Consider the following 8,276-nt stretch of genomic DNA (forward strand, 5'->3'; position numbering starts at 1 on the left):
CGCGAGACAGACTAGGAAGCTGGAGACGAGAGACTGACCCAGACTGACCGATTGGCGAGCTCATAGCACCCCTTAAATACACGTGAACAGGCTACATTTTTCCTTTCCCAGCATAGGGGGACACCAAAGCTGCGACTTCCACAGCGGCGCCACCACCAGAAACGTAGGGCGACTGCTTCGCAGTAAGCGATGAGGCGCGCTCTTCAAAACAGCAATCTTTACCACGGCTCACATGCATCTGTCCTCCCCTCTCGTCAGTCCTTCTCACCCCTAAGCAATTCCTGATTTCATGAGCTAGGCTACCAGTGAGTCTCTGAGCAAACACATATTCAGTCTGTTACGGAAGTTGAAACAGACATCATGGATACAGATAACAAGAAAAAACACAGTCTTCAAGTAAAGTAACATAATGAACAGATCCGTTCACACTCCGACATTCAGTAGTGAAGTTCTGGAAACTATCTACAAAAAGCTATAGAGTATGAGAACTAATAAGATCATGTTTTGGGCACAGATAGTTAAAAACCAACATTCGCTAATGCCGTGTTTCTAACAAATTAGAAACAAAAAAATTGCCAAAGATGTTACTTCAGTTACTACAACACACAATTTCAGAACGAGAAATACGATCCAACTGCAGCTTTCTGCTACTTAGACACGGTGTGCTGCACTGCTGGAATCTTCTCATTGGCAACAGGTGGCAGCACTTGCCAATGAGCTTAGTTCGATCTCTGTACCACACTTAGTGCAAGGCACCATGGAATCCATCAAATTGAGTATTTCCACATCCAAATTGTCTGTATTATTTATCGAAAATATGCTCGCATGCAGCCATTTATGCATGCTGAACAGTTTAGTATCATGCTTCGTTGGATTATCTTTTGTAACATTAAAACTTTTTTATGCTATTTCTTCAGGTAATCTGATGATGCCTCACAATGGCTAAATGCGTAATTAGTATCAATGAAAAACAATTTAGCAACCGAGACTGCCTTCATTCAAAAACTATCATAGCCAGTTACTGTACCAGGTGGCCAGTCAGGGAATGTAACCAGGGTAAGTTCTATTCTGGGATTGGATGAGTGCTGGCTTCTGGTGCTGTGTTCACAGCAGGTTCGTAAGGTGAAAGTCCATGTCTTTGTGGAGATTCAACAGTGAATATAGAAATAGGTAAGACCTTTTCGGTTTACTTGTTTGGGTAAGCTTACTTAAAGCGTCAAGGTTGTATTGTCATCTCTTGATCACTATTAATCCGTGAACAGTAATTGGGCCGTGTGCTTGCACATAGTAAAACATCAGCACGTAGGTTTCTCACTCAAATTTGAATGAAAGCTGGCTTTGCCGCTGTACATTACGAGGGTGAGTCAAATTAAAAACTTAAATATTTTTTAAATATTATTTATTGCGCAGAAGTGGTACAAAGCTGTATCACTTTTCAACATAATCTCCCCCAAGCTCAATGCAAATCCTCCAGTGCTTACCAAATGCATAAATTCCTTTAGAAAAAAATTCTTTTCGTAGTCCGCACAACCAGTCATGCACCGCTTGGCGTACTTCTTCATCAGAACTGAACTTATTTCCTGATATTGCGTCTTTGAGTGGTCCAAACATATGGAAATCACTTGGGGCAAGGTCTAGGTTGCTCTCTCTCTTCGTTTCCGGTTGATGGAAGTGAACCCAGGTTTCGTCCCCAATAACAATTCTTGCAAGGAAGCCATCACCTTCTGGTTCAAAGCGCCGAAGAAGTTCTTCACAAGTATCAGCACGTCGTCCTCTCATTTTAGGAGTCAGCTGCCGCGGCACCCATCTTGCAGACACTTCGTGAGACTTGAGCACACCATACACAGTGTGGTGTGCTGACCCATGACTAATCTTTAAACATTCTGCAATGTCACTGAATGTCACACGGCGGTTTTCCTTCAGTATGGCTTCAACTGCTGCAATGTCCTGTGGAGTAAAAACTCGTTGTGCCTGACCTGGACGAGGAGCATCTTGCCCTGAAGTCACACCATTTGCGAACTTCCTACTCCATTCGTAGACTAGCGGCTATGACAAACATGTATCACCGTACTGAACATTCATTCGTCGTTGAATTTCAATAGGTTTCACGCCTGCACTACGGAAAAACCGAATAACACAACGCTGTTCTTCCCTGGCGTAAGTCGCAAGTGGGGCAGCTATCTTTGTACTGATACTGCGACGGTTGTGTGCATCTACACTATGCTGCCACCTACAGGCCATTCTGCACGCTGTTTGTAGCACGATTATCAACTTACAGGATTACGGCGCGAAATTTTGATTTGTTATTGCAAATTTAAGGTTTTCATTTGACTCATCCTCCAATCTTTTCATTTTATTCATGCTGTAAATTGAAAGTTGTTATCCTCTCGTGAGGTACGAAATTCCATAAAATGAGGTGGAAGACACAGAAAATTTGCTTATTCATAGCATGTGGATATTGACAGGAGTTACTGGATGAGTAGGTGTTACCAAGTTATGCCGAATAATTACAAATCTAGACTCATACTGAGAAACGGCGGAGAGTGTTAGCCAGAAGGAAAAAAAGTAGGGAACTCAGGTGTTATAATAAGAAAAGATTTCACATCCTAACCACATTTCGACCATCAGAATTTTGGAACTCAGGACGGTAGGGTAACTATCAAGAACGCGAATGAAAAGAAGACACAGGCACGTCAGAATTGAATAACACTAAAAGAAGCTACAAGAGCCAAAGTGTAAACTTAATACAGCTTGGCTCGGCATAATACTAGCCGAGTGTAACACTCCTTGCACTTTCAAATACTAACTCGTAAATATATCAACTATGTAATTGTCTTCTTAAATGCGCATTCACCTATTTCTGTTCTAATTGTATTAACTGTGTAACTATCTTTGAATTTGTAGCTTCACGTATCATTAGCACTACGTCATCAGTATCTATAGCTATCACTTAATTGTGGTTACTGCCGATAGTATCTTTCCTTTGGCAGAAAATTCTCTACCTCTTTATTGCTGCAAAATTGTAATTATAATTACTGTTTCCTTTGGCTACATTACTTACCTGATTGTGTTAGGTACCTGTTTTTAAACAGTCAACAACAGTAATCACACTCAGTGCTATTATAATTCATTCTAATTTGTTTGTAGCTTTCTATGCTAAATTTGTAGTTACTAGAACTACGTTTCGCCGCTGGCGACATCAGCCTTGTAAATCGTCTTATAGTTTCCTTACACCCAAAACTATACGACACTACATTTCCTTCTTTAACGCAGGGCATTAATTCGCTCACTGTCATTATTATATCGGTCATATCTGCTCACAACGACTATTCCCTCTCTTTGGTCTAAGTGAATTCTTTGTTATTTCCTGTCTTCCAGTGCCCATCAGAAAGATCCCCTTTCCGGAGGCGTTGGCCACTGTCACTCGCTGCAGGTAGGCGCAGACTCGAGGGGGTTCCTGTCAAACAGCCTCCTACAAGGCACACCGTTGGGTGCAGAATGTCTGGAAGGCGTTATAACGCGCAGTCCTCATCCGCACATTACAAGGAACGGAGCCACTTCTTCCGCCAACGGAACTTTCCTGTAATCCTCTTTGAAACGTGGCTAAAATCTTTTCCTAGATTCTAAAGACGTACAGACCAAACAAGCTGGATGGGGGGGGGGGGGATCCTAGTGTGCATAACTGTTGTCTTCTACAAGCCGAGAAATATCAGCTTAATGATTTTCTTTCAATAGCGTTACGTTCGCCTCTATGTAAATACAAACCAGTCAACATAATAGAAGATATTAATATAGACTTGTTGGGAGACTCTCTCCACAATAAATCTAAGAAAATTGTTTGGTTGCAAATCATGGCCCTTTTCCCTTAAAACTTACACTCAATGTGGCGCTCAGTCACATTTATATAGATCTACACGCAAATAAAACGACCAACAAAGATATACAGGTCAAACCGACTCCAGTCCTCTCAGCACAAGATCTAATGAGGCTAACCTACTTCGAGCAGCCACCAAAACTGAAATTGCGGTACATATCTTGTCGAAATGCTCTAAAATCAGATTGCTCAGAATTAATACTCAGTAAGCCTATAATCGACGGCAAAACCCATTAACTTGCTAACAAACTCACTGCTCTCCACGACAAATGTGCTTCTATTCGTACAATTTGCGACACAAAAGTCCCTGCTCCGTGGCTAACAACTGAATTACATCTGCCAAAGTATAATAAGGATGATAGGTATAGACGTTTCACGGCAAATCCGAAATCAGAACGTTACGAAGAATGCAGAAAGCAACAGAAAAGAACAAAACAAAGCTTTCATAACGAAAAACCTGGTACACTCATTCCTTTGTATGCATGGATACGACGACCGCGACTCTGTGGAAGAATCTAATTAGCTTGGTCATCAGTCACTACTAACTCTATTCATATGACCAATACCAGCTCTGGTTGTCGAAAGTATTATAGCACAAATATTGCACTAATGAAGTTAACTGCTGACCTGAAGTACGCCACGGACAACCGTGAGACCACAATGTTGACACTATTAGACTACGGCAAAGCTTTTGATACTGTCAGCATTGACATAATGGCTAGAAAAATGCGATAGCTAAATTTCTCAGATAGTGCAGCGACGTGGTTTGAAAGCTATTTGAATAACTCAGGTAATGAACTGAAGTGGTTTGAAAGTTATCTGAAAAATTCAGATAGTGCACTGAAGTGGGTTGAAGAACTGACAGCAGTGTACTGTCCATGGGAATGATAAATCGTCCTTAAAGAAATATTCTTTCATGAACGTAACAAGAGCCATAGGACACATTATTGATTCCCTTGTATGTCATAGGCAACTTGTCGCTTATGTCCTTCTGCAATTATCATTTCTTACCAGCCTTAAGTACTAGTCCTGAAAATACTGTTACTGCGAAGGTCAATGACATGTTGTCTTCAGTGGTAGCACTGGCGAAAGTCATGGGGCTAAAAATAAATCAAAAAATTCACAAGTAGTCTTACGTTAGTAACCCATGTTGTTGTTATTGTTGTGGTCTTCAGACCTGAGACTGGTTTGATGCAGCTCTCGATGCTACTCTATCCTGTGAAAGCTTTTTCATCTCCCAGTACCTACTGCAACCTACATCCTTCTGAATCTGCTTAGTGTATTCATCTCTTGGTCTCCCTCTACGATTTTTACCCTCCACGCAGCCCTACAATACTAAATTGGTGATCCTTTGAAGCCTCAGAACATGTCCTACCAACCGATTCCTTCTTCTGGTCAAGTTGTGCCACAAACTTCTCTTCTCCCCAAACCTATTCAATACTTCCTCATTAGTTATGTGATTTACCCATCTAATCTTCAGCATTCTTCTGTAGCACCACATTTCGAAAGCTTCTATTCTCTTCTTGTCCAAACTATTCATCGTCCATGTTTCACTTCCATACATGGCTACACTCCATACAAATACTTTCAGATACGACTTCCTGACACTTAAATCTATACTCGATGTTAACAAATTTCTCTTCTTCAGAAACGCTTTCCTTGCCATTGCCAGCCTACATTTTATATCCTCTCTACTTCGACCATCGTCAGTTATTTTGCTCCCCAAATAGCAAAACTCCTTTACTACTTTAAGTGCCTCATTTCCTAATCTTATACCCTGAGCATCACCCGACTTAATTAGACTACATTCCATTATCCTTGTTTTGCTTTTGTTAATGTTCATCTTATATCCTCCTTTCAAGACACTGTCCATTCCATTCAACTGCTCTTCCAAGTCCTTTGCTGTCTCTGACAGAATTACAATGTCATCGGCGAACCTCAAAGTTTTTATTTCTTCTCCATGAATTTTAATACCTACTCCGAATTTTTCTTTTGTTTCCTTTACTGATTGCTCAATATACAGATTGAACAACATCGGGGATAGGCTACAACCCTGTCTCACTCCCTTCCCAACCACTGCTTCCCTTTCATACCCCTCGACTCATATAACTGCCATCTGGTTTCTGTACAAATTGTAAATAGCCTTTTGCTCCCTGTATTTTACCCCTGCCATATTTAGAATTTGAAAGAGAGTATTCCAGTCAACATTGTCAAAAGCTTTCTCTAAGTCTACAAATGCTAGAAACGTAGGTTTGCCTTTCCTTAATCTTTCTTCTAAGAAAAGTCGTAAGGTCAGTATTGCCTCACGTTGTCCAGTGTTTCTACGGAATCCAAACTAATCTTCCCTGAGGCTAGCTTCTACATGTTTTTCCATTCGTCTGTAAAGAATTCGTGTTAGTATTTTGCAGCTGTGACTTATTAATCTGATAGTTCGGTAATTTTCACATCTGTCAACACCTGATTTCTTTGGGATTGGAATTATTATATTCATCTTGAAGTCTGAGGGTATTTCGCCTGTTTCATACATCTTGCTCAGCAGACGGTAGAGTTTTGTCAGGATTGGCTCTCCCACGGCCGTCAGTAGTTCCAATGGAATATCGTGTACTCCGGGGGCCTTGTTTGGACTCAGGTAGTGCTCTGTCAAACTCTTGATGCAGTATCATATCTCCCATTTCTTCTTCATCTACATCCTCTTCCATTTCCATAATATTGTCCTCAAGTACATCGCCCTTGTATAGACCCTCTATATACTCCTTCCACCTTTCTGCTTTCCCTTCTTTGCTTAGAACTGGGTTTCCATCTGAGCCCTTGATATTCATACATGTGGTTCTCTTATCTCCAAAGGTCTCTTTAATTTTCCTGTAGGCGGTATCTATCTTACCCCTAGTGAGATAGGCCTCTACATCCTTACATTTGTCCTCTAGCCATCCCTGCTTAGCCATTTTGCACTTCCTGTCGATCTCATTTTTGAGACGTTTGTATTCCTTTTTGCCTGTTTCACTTACTGCATTTTTATATTTTCTCCTTTCATCAATTAAATTCAATATTACTTCTGTTACCCAAGGATTTCTACTAGCCCTCGTCTTTTTACCTACTAGATCCTCTGCTGCCTTCACTACTTCATCCCTCAAAGCTACCCATTCTTCTTCTACTGTATTTATTTCCCCCATTCCTGTCAATTGCTCCCTTATGCTCTCCCTGAATCTCTGTACAACCTCTGGTTCTTTCAGTTTAAACAGGTCCCATCTCCTTAAATTCCCACCTTCTTGCAGTTTCTTCAGTTTTAATCTACAGGTCATAACCAATAGATTGTGTTCAGAGTCCACATGTGCCCCTGGAAATGTCTTACAATTTAAAACCTGGTTCCGAAATCTCTGTCTTACCATTATATAATCAATCTGATACCTTTTAGTATCTCCAGGGTTCTTCCATGTATACAACCTTCAATCATGATTCTTAAACCAAGTGTTAGTTATGATTATGTCGTGCTCTGTGCAAAATTCTACCAGGCGGCTTCCTCTTTCATTTCTTAGCCCCAATCCATATTCACCTACTATGTTTCCTTCTCTCCCTTTTCCTACACTCGAATTCCAGTCACCCATGACTATTAAATTTTCGTCTCCCTTCACAATCTGAATAATTTCCTTTATTTCATCATACATTTCTTCAATTTCTTCGTCATCTGCAGAGCTAGTTGGCATATAAACTTGTACTACTGTAGTAGGTGTGGGCTTCGTATCTATCTTGGCCACAATAATGCGTTCACTATGCTGTTTGTAGCAGCCTACCCGCATTCCTATTTTCCTATTCATTATTAAACCTACTCCTGCATTACCCCTATTTGAGGAGGAGGAGGAGATTAGTGTTTAACGTCCCGTCGACAACGAGGTCATTAGAGACGGAGCGCAAGCTCGGATGAGGGAGGGATGGGGAAGGAAGTCGGCCGTGCCCTTTCAAAGGAACCATCCCGGCATTTGCCTGAAGCGATTTAGGGAAATCACGGAAAACCTAAATCAGGATGGCCGGAGACGGGATTGAACCGTCGTCCTCCCGAATGCGAGTCCAGTGCGCTAACCACTGCGCCACCTCGCTCGGTACTCCTATTTGATTTTGTGTTTATAACCCTGTAGTCACCTGACCAGAAGTCTTGTTCCTCCTGCCAGCGAACTTCACTAATTCCCACTATATCTAACTTCAACCTATCCATTTCCCTTTTTAAATTTTCTAACCTACCTGCCCGATTAAGGGATCTGACATTCCACGCTCCGATCCGTAGAACGCCAGTTTTCTTTCTCGTGATAACGACATCCTCTTGAGTAGTCCCCGCCCGGAGATCCGAATGGGGGAGTAACCCATAGGAGATGAATAAGTTTAGAGCCCCGCGAACAATTGCTTCTCACAC

At 41.4% G+C, this 8,276-nt stretch overlaps 1 non-coding gene across 1 annotated transcript; it reads right to left on the bottom strand.

Moving 5' to 3' along the window:
* Positions 1–7,893: 7,893 nt before the first annotated feature.
* Trnaa-cgc lies at positions 7,894–7,966 on the bottom strand. The gene has a single exon. It is a non-coding gene; the product is annotated as a tRNA-Ala (tRNA).
* Positions 7,967–8,276: the final 310 nt, after the last annotated feature.

The sequence above is a fragment of the Schistocerca americana genome, chromosome 5 (assembly GCF_021461395.2).
Source record: "Schistocerca americana isolate TAMUIC-IGC-003095 chromosome 5, iqSchAmer2.1, whole genome shotgun sequence".
In the NCBI taxonomy this organism is placed as follows: Eukaryota; Metazoa; Arthropoda; class Insecta; order Orthoptera; family Acrididae; genus Schistocerca; species Schistocerca americana.